The sequence below is a fragment of the Tauraco erythrolophus genome, chromosome 1 (genome assembly GCF_009769465.1).
Source record: "Tauraco erythrolophus isolate bTauEry1 chromosome 1, bTauEry1.pri, whole genome shotgun sequence".
In the NCBI taxonomy this organism is placed as follows: domain Eukaryota; kingdom Metazoa; phylum Chordata; class Aves; order Musophagiformes; family Musophagidae; genus Tauraco; species Tauraco erythrolophus.
Genome location: NC_141465.1, coordinates 108455662 through 108468026, shown reverse-complemented (window position 1 = coordinate 108468026; position 12365 = coordinate 108455662). Strand labels below are relative to the sequence as shown.

Below are 12365 nucleotides of genomic sequence, written 5' to 3'. Positions count from 1 at the left end.
TCTTTCTTTGTAGTGACTTCTGTAACAATTTTATGTCTAGAGAGACCTTTCCTTCTGCTAAAATATTTGTATTTGTCATCATTTAGTTTTAATGTTAAATCATTTCATAATGTCAGAATCATTTCATCTGTCACCCTAGAAAAAACATCCTATGCACTAGTGCTTTCATACCTCACACATGAATAAAGAACATTTTTCATGCTTTATTTCCTAAACAATAGTTACCAAAATGGTCAATATTGACCATATAAAATTATAAATTTGAAAGTGATTTAAAAAAAATTAATGACACTTCTTGTTTGTATCTGAAGAAAAATTCTGAGGTTTAACAGCTCATGAAATTAATGTATTTAATTTAAAGGCAATAAAACTTTTTAAAGTAACCTTCTGCATGATTAATCTTAATAGGTTAATGTTAGTGAAAATAAATGGCTCGTGTAGCATGAAAAGGAAGATAAAACACCCTTGTCATTCAATAAACAAAAATAGATGTTGAAGACATAGTTAGATTACTCTTGGCCTTTGGAGAAATCAGAGAATGGTTTGGACTGGACCTTAAAGATCATCTAGTTGCAAACCCCCTACCTTGGGCAGAGGAGAACCCGTCCCTGGGTGGGCTTGAACCACCAACCTTTCGGTTAACAGCCGAACGCGCTAACCCATTGCGCCACAGAGACTCCCTTATGAAAGAAAATGGGATATAAATCTTTTTCATGGAGCAAAATGGGATAGAAATCTTTTTAATGGAGAACAGCCTTATGTTTCCTAGTTCTTTGTTCTACCACTGTCTGCCCCATGAGGAGATAGCACTGGTGCCAGATAGCACTGGTGCCAGATAGCACTGGTTTTGATTTGTGCTGTTAGGCAGGAAACAGGACTCTAATCATGGTGAAAAAGTGTCCGTAATTTTTCCCTGATATGGGTGACCGCTCACTTCGTCACTGTGTTTCAGGCACGAGTAGGGGCTGCTGGAGCCAGGAGGAGTGCAGTAGCCCCAAGAGGCACAGTGATGCTGGAGTAGCAGAAAGATGCACTCAGATCTGTTTTCAGCTTCATCAGTCTTCAAAATAAACCACAGCTACTGGACAATTATGCTAATAGAGGAAAAGAATATAAAAATGGCAGGATACTCAGTCTCAGACTCTGCATTAGGACTGCTGAAGCACATGTCAGGATTGGTGACTGCAGAGTCTCACTGGAAAGGAGCTTTCTGGAGCTGCCAGAAGGAGTAGGAATGCTGTATTAGGCAATCTAAAGTGTTCTAAAGCAGAACCAGCCACCGTTGAACCATGTCTGACAGATGTTTGTGCAGCTCTGTACTATTTTACACTCAGTTGCTGCTACAGGCTTTGGAAGAGTGGCTGGAAAGCTGTCTGGCGGAAAAAGACCAATACCGGAGGTATTGGTCAACAGCCGGCTGAATATGAGCCAGCAGTGTGCCCAGGTGGCCGAGAAGGCCAAGAGCATCGTGGCTTGATTGAGAGATAATGTGGCCAGCCAGACTAGGGAAGTGATCATCCATCTGTACTCGGCACTGGTGAGGTCACACCTCAAATACTGTGTTCAGATTTGAGCCCCTCACTACAAGAAAGACACTGAGGCACTGGAGCATGTCCAAAAGGCTACAAAGCTGGCAAAGGGTCTAGAGCACAAGTCTTATCAGGGAGCACCTGAGGGAACTGAGGTTGTTTATCCTGGAGAAAAAGAGGCTGAGGGGAGACCTTATTGCTCTCTACCACTACCTGAAAGGAGGCTGTAGCGTGGTGGGTGTCAGTCTCTTCTCCCAAGTAACAAGTGATAGGACAAGAGGAAATGGCCTCAAGTTGTGCCAGGGGAGGATTAGATTGGATATTAGGAAAAATTTCTTTACCAAAAGAGTTGTCAAACATTGGAACAGGCTGCCCAGGGAAGTGGTTGAGTCACCATCCCTGGAGGTATTTAAAAGACATGTAGATGTGGTGCTTGGGGACATTATTTAGTGAGGACTTGGCATCGCTGATGTTAATGGTTAGACTTGATGATCTTCAAGGTCTCTTCCAACCTAAATGATTCTATGATTCCATGATTCTTTTTTTAAGGTGGATATACCATAGTCCTGCCACCTAAACCAGTCTAGCACTCAATTCTTGTTGGTAGGAATCTACTCCTCAAGCCTAGACTAATTCTTTGTCTTGTAATTGTGCAAATTGTTGCATAAACTTAATTGGACTGTTAATAAACTGATTTTTGTGGGAGTCGTGACCTTGAGGAGGAAGGAAGGAGGAGAGCTCATTTGGGTGACAAAAGCTGGAGCAAAGGTTACGAGTAATAGTAGGTAGGGTCTAAAAGGGACATGGTATCAACTTACCCAAGGACAACAATTTACTGGTGTTAGGTAGGTGAATGGGCCATCTTACTTAACCTGGAAAAGGAAAATATAAATTAGATAAATTATTATTATTGATAAATAGCCAGTTCATTCAGGTCCTATGGAAAGATACTATTCAATTCATTTTTGCAGCCCTCATGTGCATAATTAGAGATTGCTTTCATATTTCTTCTCAGTTTTATTTTCTCTAAAATGCCCAGAACAAATAATTTGTGTCATTTATCTATATTACTGACCAATTCTAAGCACATAAATATTCCTTATTCCTATATGGTCAAACTGTACATGTCTATTAATATTCTTGTCAGTGTCTGATAAGCCAATTAAAGTATTGAGTTCTGTCTTCTTGTTTTTGGTTTGGTGTTTTTTTTAATTATTATTTTTAACCTACATTTCTTGCGTTGACATGCAGGCAATCTGAGCTATTCAAGAGACTTCTCCTTTCTCTCTTTTTTATCTCTCGTTCAGAGCAATCCTGCATCAGTGTAATGATGCAGATAGTAGTAGCTCTACTGTCTTGGTAACCTTGCTAAAACATCACCAGTCATCATTCAAGCACCAGGCAGTGACAGTCAAGTGGTTGGATGGGTCTGAAACGTTTTTCAACCCTCTTTGGATTCCTGTAAGGCAGCACACACCCACAGATGCCATGCCAGCTCAGCAGGGTAGTCTTCCCCACCCACAGTCACCAGCGTAGCTGGCTGCAGCTCCCTCCATCCCTTTGGGAGCCCTGAGGGCAGGAACAGATATGGGGACCTGCAGCTGGGGTCACTTCCTGCCTCCCCAGCATCCACAGCCAACTCTCAGCTGCCGGCTCAGCACGGGACCCTCACACAGACCACCATCCAAGCTACACTCTCCTACCAACTACAGCAGAGAAAATTTCTTCTTTGTATAGATTTCATCCAAATTTCCCTCTTTTTCTCTCTTCTAATTCTAAAAACCACCATGCACTGTGGCAGTGCATGCCACACTATAGTTACTTCTTAATCACAAGAAGATAGAGAAAACTATTTTAGAAGCCCAAAATATTTTACTAATAACCCTGTTAGGAGTACTAAATCACACACACATGCCTGAACTTCACTGGCTTTTTAATTTTGGATTCAAACATTATATAGGTAACTAGTCAAACATTATATAGATAGCTATTTTCTTTTAAGGAATTAGAGGTTTGGGTTTTTTTGCAGTGATATCCTCTCACACAATTTAACTGGCTTGTACTAGAAGATCAAAAGCTGTTTAGACGAGGAAATTTTTCACCAGGAGAAGGACCAGTAAGTCTGAAAGTTAAACTCAGCTGACCTTCCTAGATATGCTCCAAAAATACTCTTTAATTTGGCTACTTTTTTTGACATGGTGCTTTGAAATATTATTTTCAAATGTATTTTGAGAAATGTTTTTCAAAGCTACTGAACCTCATGGGAAGATTTGGAGGAAGTCAGCTTACTCCAGAATTGCCTTGCATGGAAAGTTAACCCTATATTGTGCATGGATTTATAAAATATTTTATTTCTTGGCAATAAATGGTCTCAGTCACCATCTGCTGCACCTTGCCAGTTTCATCTGAGAAAAAAATCTTCTGTGATAACAGGACATGACCCAAACTCTGCGTGTTGGCAATTTTCTGTTTATTGTCTGTAAAAGCATGCGTCTAATAAAAAATAAATCCATCTTAGAAAATGACAGAGAAGCTGAAGGAAAAATATATAGTCTTCCTTCCTGTGATTAATGTCTCTTTACATAGTAAAGAGACAGTGTTTCAGTTCTCCCATTTTGTCCAATGTCTTGGTGTCTCACCTGGAATATTCTAGTTAAAGATATAAATGAAAATGCTTGTTGTTTTTCTACTTTCTGTTTTTCTTCATTAATCTTCATTAGGCAGCCTCCAACCCATGATCTAGAAGGACCTAGATGTTAATGAATGTGTTTCCCAGACTGGTATCCAATCTGTTTGAAGACGTGACTGACATCAGACTATTTATAACTGTCTTGTTCAGCAAATAGCCCTATATTTATAATGGAGTTTGGTAAGGTTTCATCTTATGTCATTAATGATACACAGAAAGCATCCATATTTTTAAACAGAGGACATAATCACAGAATCTGTGCATGTACTGGTAAACCTAAACTGTAGTGACTGGATTTTACTTGTTTGCGGTTTCTTTTAGTTCTGAGGTTTGGGGGATTTTTTTTCTTTTTTCTTTTTTCCCCCTCCTGTTCAAAGCATCCAAAACAATCTGAGGGCTATGCCACAGGCCAATAAGCAGAGGTGTAAGTTGAATGTCCAGGAATGTGACGTGAAGTCATGGGTGGGTGCCTGGAGGTGCAGACCTTGCTGGGATGGTGTTGGTGAGGAGGAGAGGAAGCCAGAGCAGATGCCTCCGCATCCGTCCTGCCATGCTGAGTTTTGTTCTGAGAGGAACACTCAGAAAAGAAACTCCAACATAAAATAACTTTAGTGCTGTATGAACAATGGCTCAGGAGTGCAATGAAGAGCTCAGTTTTTTGACAGTGCAAAAATATGCAGAGCTTCACAGATAAAAGTTAGCATGTATTTTCCTGCTAATGTTTTTAAAATAGTCATATATATGGTAGCATAATAAATGTAACCATGATGGAAAATGTACTAAATGAAAGAAAATTAGGGCATGAGCTTGAACACTGGACTTCAACTATCCACACAGTTTAGGGTCTTTTTTAGACTCCTCTAATTAACTATAACAAACGACATCAGACGTCGCAGTGCATTTACCCGCCCTCTTACTTACGCATTTAATTTTGTCGCCTATTTGCAGGGAAGTGCCTATTGTAGGAGACTATACATATGTTGATCTATTACATCAATATGAGATGAATAAATGAACTTACTGTGTGTGAATGAGCATACTTTGGCTATAATAACAATGTTTATATGCTTTACAGTCTATATTTGGTGATACTCATTTTCTCAAATGCATTTGCACTATTCTTTTTTGGATTTCAGTGTTGCTGAGATTCCTCGAAGCAGAGTAATATGTGAGTTGTCTGTTGTGCTCATTTATTGAAATTCGGAGCAACTATATTTCTTGTTTATTTTTTCATAGATTTTTTTTAGTTCTGTGGGGATAGTTCTATTAGTCACTTGGCAAATATGCTCATAAATAAAGTCATAGAAATGCCCCATTATCCTAAGAATAAATATTATAACACTTTAGAGAGCCAACAACTAACTTTATTTATTTCTTGCTGAAGTCACCAATATCCATTGCAAGATACTTGTATAGATCTGTTTTTGCATAAGTAGTCTTTATTCACATGAAAGTAATTACTAAAAGTTTAAAGCACATTTTCATCTATCATTTACTGTGCTTTTATATCCTGTTTTGTGTAGCTTAATGTTCAAATTTTATATATTTAAAATCTTAGATTTATTTTTAAATTATTTTAACATTAAAGTAATTCAGTGTCAGACTTTATATGGCATGTTCATACATTATTAGTGGATGATTGCATGTGTTTACACAGAATTGTGTTCAATCCTTAATTCATCATAAAGCTATCAAATTCATTTTAGCTTTATAAGAGGAAACTATTTATTTTTCTTATTCTTTTCCATTGTTACATACTTTCTTTTCACTCTTTCCTTGCTATTACTCTCTCCCTTAGACACTCGGTCTGAGAAACAAGAAGCACGCAGGAACATGCACACAAATACCAATTACCAACCTTCATGTTGCTTTATTTAAATAGGCACATCAATATCCCCATTTAAAATGAGAGTTTTGATCTATCTTTCAGTGAAATGTTGCAAACTTTTTTTCTTTACCTGAGAATTACTATGTTGACTGTATAAGCACATGTATAGGAGAGTGTACACATGTGTGCAGGCATGCAAGTGTCAGAATAAACTGAGAATTATCTGAGAATAAACTGAGAATTATCAAGTGCAGAGGTGTCTTGGGTGGCTCCACAGGGCTCACGACACGGCCAAGAAGCTTGGTGAGGAAGGAGAGATCAGCCTGGTGCTCCTGCCGTGAGCACGCAGCCTCCCTGGGGCCACCACAGAAGCCCTGTGCTGCCTTGCAGACCTTTTGGCCTCATCACCTGTGAATTTAAGGAGTCATGCAAGTTTAAAAATAGCAATGAAAGACAGGAGTATAAAATAAAATAGAAATACTGTGCAGGGAGTTCAGCATGTCAACAATTGGGTGAAATCATAGCCTTACTGAGGACAGTGAGACAGCTGGTGCAAGATCTCCTAACCACAAATGTATACTAAATTACAAAAACCACACTGAATAATCATTTGCAGTTCCTCCTGTTCTAAAGCCAGCTAAAACTTGTAAACACATTTCTGTCAAAATGTAATTATCTGACATATTCTTTGCTCTACATAGATGTAAGTGAAGGCCTTTTACTCAAATGCTGTAGAGAACATAATCCAGTAGCTCTTAATGTTTTATTCAGTTCAGCATAATCAGAGGACAAACACTACAACAAAGTTGGAAAGAATCAGTGATCATCATCTGGCCCTAGGCAAAATGTATGGAACAAAACAGGGTTGTCTGGCAGACAATATCAGTCCCCAGGCTGTCTCAGAGAAATGATATAAACTACTGCAAATAACATATTGAGAAAGAAAAATAGAAAAAATAACAGTTACAGCATGCAAGAATAAGAATGGATAAAAACTTTACAGATCCTAGTCAATGTTTGTTTAAATGGGATTATATACCAAAATAAAAAAAAATATTTTAATTTATTTTTTTAAAAGGTTGTTTCTCTAATTAAATGACAGGAAGTTCTCTCTCAGCTGGACAGCCAGGCAGCCTGCTCAAGGATAAAAGAGTTATCCGCACTATGAGAAAGACTCTAAATGTTATAGGTGTGATCATATCAGGAATTAAATTTATTTTGGTTCCTAGTCAATTTTTTGAAGTGAATTAGGTTGTGGTTTTGTAGAATTGCAAAGGACAGTTTTATTTCCTTCTAACACTTAGCTCTTCAAATTTTTCTAGAGATAAAAATTTGGAGCATTGGTAGCAATAATGAGAGAGGTCTCCGGGTGTAAACCACTGTTAACTACAGGAGCTGACACAAGATTAGGGTGCTGTTTTTTAAAAAACCCATTCACAGATAAGAATCCTATTCAAAGATTTGTACATGCAAATGGTCATCCAAAAATATGAACTATAAGCCCATGTGCAGATGTGAGACAGCATCATATATTATCAAACCACAGCTGGATCCAAAATATTAAGAATGAACACCAAACGAATATCCTATGTATGTTTAGAATAAAACTTTTGAAGGCAATGAACCAAACCTGAAGGGAACATCGGAGTGAACATGGCTTGTCTCTACATAACTTATGCCCAAATTTTTAGCATTCTTCCACAGTCACTTGTGCAACATTGGATATATGTGACTGGCCTGCCCTTTGGGGATTGGGTTTCTAATGGATGTATTTTTGCAGTTGACCCAAGCATGGGTTACACCAGCATGTTAACTCTGTTTCTAGGCTGTTGACTAATGAAATGCAATACCTTTCATTTTGGTTCAAGTAGAGTGCTGCAATGAAAAAAAAGTATAGGCCTGAATACTGTTGGTGAAGATCATATTTAAACTGTCTCTGTGGCCATTTTGCTAAAGAATTCTGGAAATTCATTGTATCTTGCAAAATACTGGAACTACATGTTTTGCTATTGCTGAGGGCAAGAATGTCTGTAGAAATTGCTTTCTGGTTCAGTAATTCTTTCTTCAGAGAAAAGTAAAAGATCTTTTTACCACATCTGTGACTGTAACTGTTTTTTTTTGGCCTTCTGCCCCTTTATGCCTAAAAGAAATATGGAAATAATGAGTGAAGGAAAACACATTCATTTCTTAAGTATGATTTGCATCTTTTGTTTCTAAAGCAATTGCTTATCTGCTTTCCTTTTATTTATTTAAATTATAAACATTACTGAACACAGTCATTATTTTTATTTTTATTTTATATTTGTTAAAAAAGTCCAGAATATAACAATTACAGTTAACAACTAAGGACTCCTTCATTTACAAGGAAAAAAAAACCAACAAAACAAAACAAAGAACAAAACAACGCAATACTCTATTTCAACTTTCATTAAAAATTAACTGCTTTCACATGTTAATGAAATTCATGCTTCTGGACAAGAATTCACTGAGAAAAAACATTTCTTACCAACAAAATACAGATGTCTGTACTAAAAACAGGAGATAGAGGTAGTCATTAAATAGAAAATAACAGCTATAAGCAACTGAGTAAGGCAAGAAGAATCTCACATTCAACTGAACCTCAAAGATATTTATGACATGCAAAATGCAATTATCTAACACAATTTCCCACTAAGAATCAGGTCTATCATCCCATCCATATGAATGATTCCACTGATACATGTTTTTATAACAGCGCTTCCTGCTTCTGTGTTTTTTTTAGAACAACGATGCCTTCTGTCACGTTATGACACAAGGTCAGGTCAGTAGACGTCAGGGAGCAATTTGACCAGTCTGCCAGCTTCCCAAGAAAAACAAGATCCTTGTATCCGACCTGCCTGCCCTCCCTGGGCAGCCCACTAAGTCAGAGGGTGTTCACCTAATCTGTTCAGGGACCCTGAGAGCAGCACAATGGGCCAAATCCCTTATATTCTCTGTATCAATTATGAAGTTTCCGGAAACTTATATTTATATATATATATGACAAACTTTGTTACATATGCTCGTGACAGGATACAGATTCGAAGATAGCCGGTGATAGCGACTGACTGCGAAAACACGACTTACCAATAATAATTCTAAATAGCTAGCAAAATGTCAGTAACTAAGCGTGTGTAACACAGAGCACTTACCCAATAGGTGTCCATATAGGTGGGGGAGAAGAGAGTTCCAGCCCATCGACTGATCCCAGACATTCTGACAGAGGTCTTCGCCCAACACCCCTTTCTCTTAAACCATTTTTATACTTTTACATGAGGCTTGAGTGACTCTAGTCAAGCGTATCTTTGTCAGGATTAGTGCAAATTTTCCTTGCTTTGATTTCAGGTATAGACAAGAAGAAATTCAGGACGCATGCTCAGTGGGGGGTAGTTGCTACCTGGAGGCAGGTAGCTTTTGGGATGGAGGTGTGTTTTGGTGTTATAATGATATTACAATGAGCAAAGTTCACTCCAAAGGCCAGCCGTTTGGCAAGTCGTTAGATATCGACATGCCCAAATGGCCTAGATGAATGACTCTATCCATTACCATTGCTGAGGCCAGGGTCGCAATCCTTCTTTCTTGACAGTTGTGCGGTTACCTTTGTCAGCCATTCTTTTATCCGTGATATCTTCATACTACTCTGCTCCCTATTTCAAGGACATTATACGTCCTGTTCGACTAGGGCAGACCTCGTTCATGCCAGCCGCATTGTGTTGCTGGGAGCAGCCACTCCTTGCCTCAGAACTGCCTTTAATATTCCAGCTTTTGAGCTGAACTTTGCCAAGCAGTGTTTCTCCATTTCCCCAGTTTCGGTTATTTTTCCACACCTTCTTTCCACAAACGAGCAGGAATCAATCTTCACATTAATGTGTGATCAGATGTGAAGGTCCTTTCTCTTTCTCTGATACTCTAAAGCAGTTGGTGGGCTTTTGGGGGGGCCTGTTGCAAGATAAAATAAATTTTGTGGCCATAGTAGAAAAATCTAAATCTGTACTTGTGAAGGTAGTTATGAGCTGTTCAGAAAAAATCTGCAATGACTCAAGAACCACTGATGGTGCTCCCCAACCAAGATAATGGTGAAGGCAGAGGATGCTTTTTTTCACCACACTGTAAAGTTTTCCTGAGTTGCAGTATAGTCACACAGTCCTAAAGGTAAAGACAAAGCATGTGGTAGTCAGAGATAAGAGTATTCAAATTTTCACAATACAGGTTCTTTGCTAGTAGGGGAAAACAGAGAAGTCAATTAATCAAGATTCCTTCACAATAAAAAACATCTCCAAATTTGCGTGGCTGAGTTACTGAAGGGCAAGCAGGATCATGTCCAAGGGAAAAAACAGACAACACGTGGAACTCCAAACATGCTAACTGGAATTCCACCCTCCTCTTTCCAGCACTAGTGAAGCCAATGGAAAATACATGCGGACTGGCAGAAATTAGTTCTGACTCAAGGTTTTGAAAACTTCAGTAGTCATTAACAGAGCTGTGTGACAATCATCAAGTGACTTGCTGAACTCCATGTAAGCTTTTTCTTTTGTTCCTCAGGCTCACTCTGGGAGTTCTGGCTTCATAAAACTCTTAACACTCAGAGCAAAACATAGGCTAATGTTTTATGTTCCTCCGTAAAACTACAGAGCTTTGTAAGGTTTCCAATGGAAACCACAATGCCTCCCCAGCACATCCTCCCCTGGCATCAGCAGGTGTCATGTTTTGTGAATTATTTAAATCACATTGGAAGGTTATAGTTAGGACCCAGCATGAGTATGGAGAAAAGGAACAAAAGGGTTTCAATAACTTATCAAAACTGCCATTTCGACTTATACACAGAAAAAAAAGCCAAACAAACCCACCTGAAGTCTCTCAATAACTATTGGTAAGTCAATGAGCTTAATATAGATCAACAGAGCACACCTTGTTATATCCTGTCACTTGCTAACAGAAACGTTCTTACTATGCTGGTAATTATGATGACTTCATCTTACTGACTGTAGTGGATAACATTAGATATTCTATTCCTAACTTTACAGTGAAATGATAGAAATATAACTTTGAATTTGTGATGAAAGTATATCACAATATCACAGATAATGCCTAGAAATCTAAGGAGTTTCTAAATGTCATGATTTTAAAAAATAATATATTTCAGGACTTCTTTATCAAGAAGTCTGCAGTGCTGAAGAAACTGTCAGTTGGAAATATGGACTGCAAAGCAGAGCTCTCAAAAAGTGAGAAATATTTGATAAAGATTACAGAAAAGACAGGGGCATACCACTCCATCCATACCAACCAGTTACCATATGCAAATAACCAGTTAGCCCACAAAAATGGCATCTACAGGTTCCAGTAACCGCTGGAAAGGAGGAGGAAGTTACCTAAAATATTTAGGAAACAATTTGTTAGAACTCAGGAAGTTTATCAGCCTGCTGGCACATCATATCTAAAAAGTACTGAGTAAGAAACTCCTGGATCTGAGGGAGGACATGATGATGGTGATAGCCACGAGACGCCCTAAAAGAGATTAAGAAAAAGGGGAGTGATTATAAGAATTGTGATTTTATTGTGTTAGCTGTGCATAGCAGACCATCTCAAGAGGTATTGTTTCTCAACGGCACCTGAAAGTCATGTGTGAGTACATGATTATGACTGATTGCTATTTAGAGCCTGGGCTGGCTGAGAGTTAAAAAGGTACATGACGAAAAAACGGAGGCAAGTTGTGTGGCATATCAACAAAAGACTGTCATTCAGTCTTGTTTGTGTTTGGTCACCGTGAAAGGGCCGAAGGTGGAAGAGGCGAATGTCATATTCTTTAGTGCTGCTATATTCCACTCCACTGTTGGCAAATAGCTTTCGTGAATGGCTTTGCCAGATTTCTCAGTGTTGGGTGAAATGGAAAGTCCATTTACTTTTTACAAGCCAATGTTTACCTGAAGACCTTGTGTTCTGTTACTAAAATACATCATGTTGCAAGCTGTTAGACATGGAAACAAAGAAAGGTTATTTCATAGTTCAAGAAATAGAATGAGATCATGTGATCCAGCATTATACAGTAAATATTTCTCAGTTGATGCAGGGGAGGAAGAGGCCAACAAAAGATCAAATCCTAAACCACTGCAATGGTTATTTTATTTCTTATGACGAAATTAGGTGTGATCCTCTTTTCACTCTGAGTACTGTGAATAAGAATTAAAAATGGTCTTCAGACCTCCATGAAGATGAATGTTTACGTACTAGGAGAGGAACAGAAAAAATAGTCATAATATTGGGAAAAGAGTATATCTTTTTCATTTAATTATAATCGAACCCA

At 38.3% G+C, this 12365-nt stretch overlaps 1 non-coding gene across 1 annotated transcript; it reads right to left on the bottom strand.

Annotated features, from left to right (window-relative positions):
* Positions 1-603: 603 nt before the first annotated feature.
* On the bottom strand, positions 604-677 carry TRNAN-GUU (transfer RNA asparagine (anticodon GUU)). The gene has a single exon. It is a non-coding gene; the product is annotated as a tRNA-Asn (tRNA).
* Positions 678-12365: the final 11688 nt, after the last annotated feature.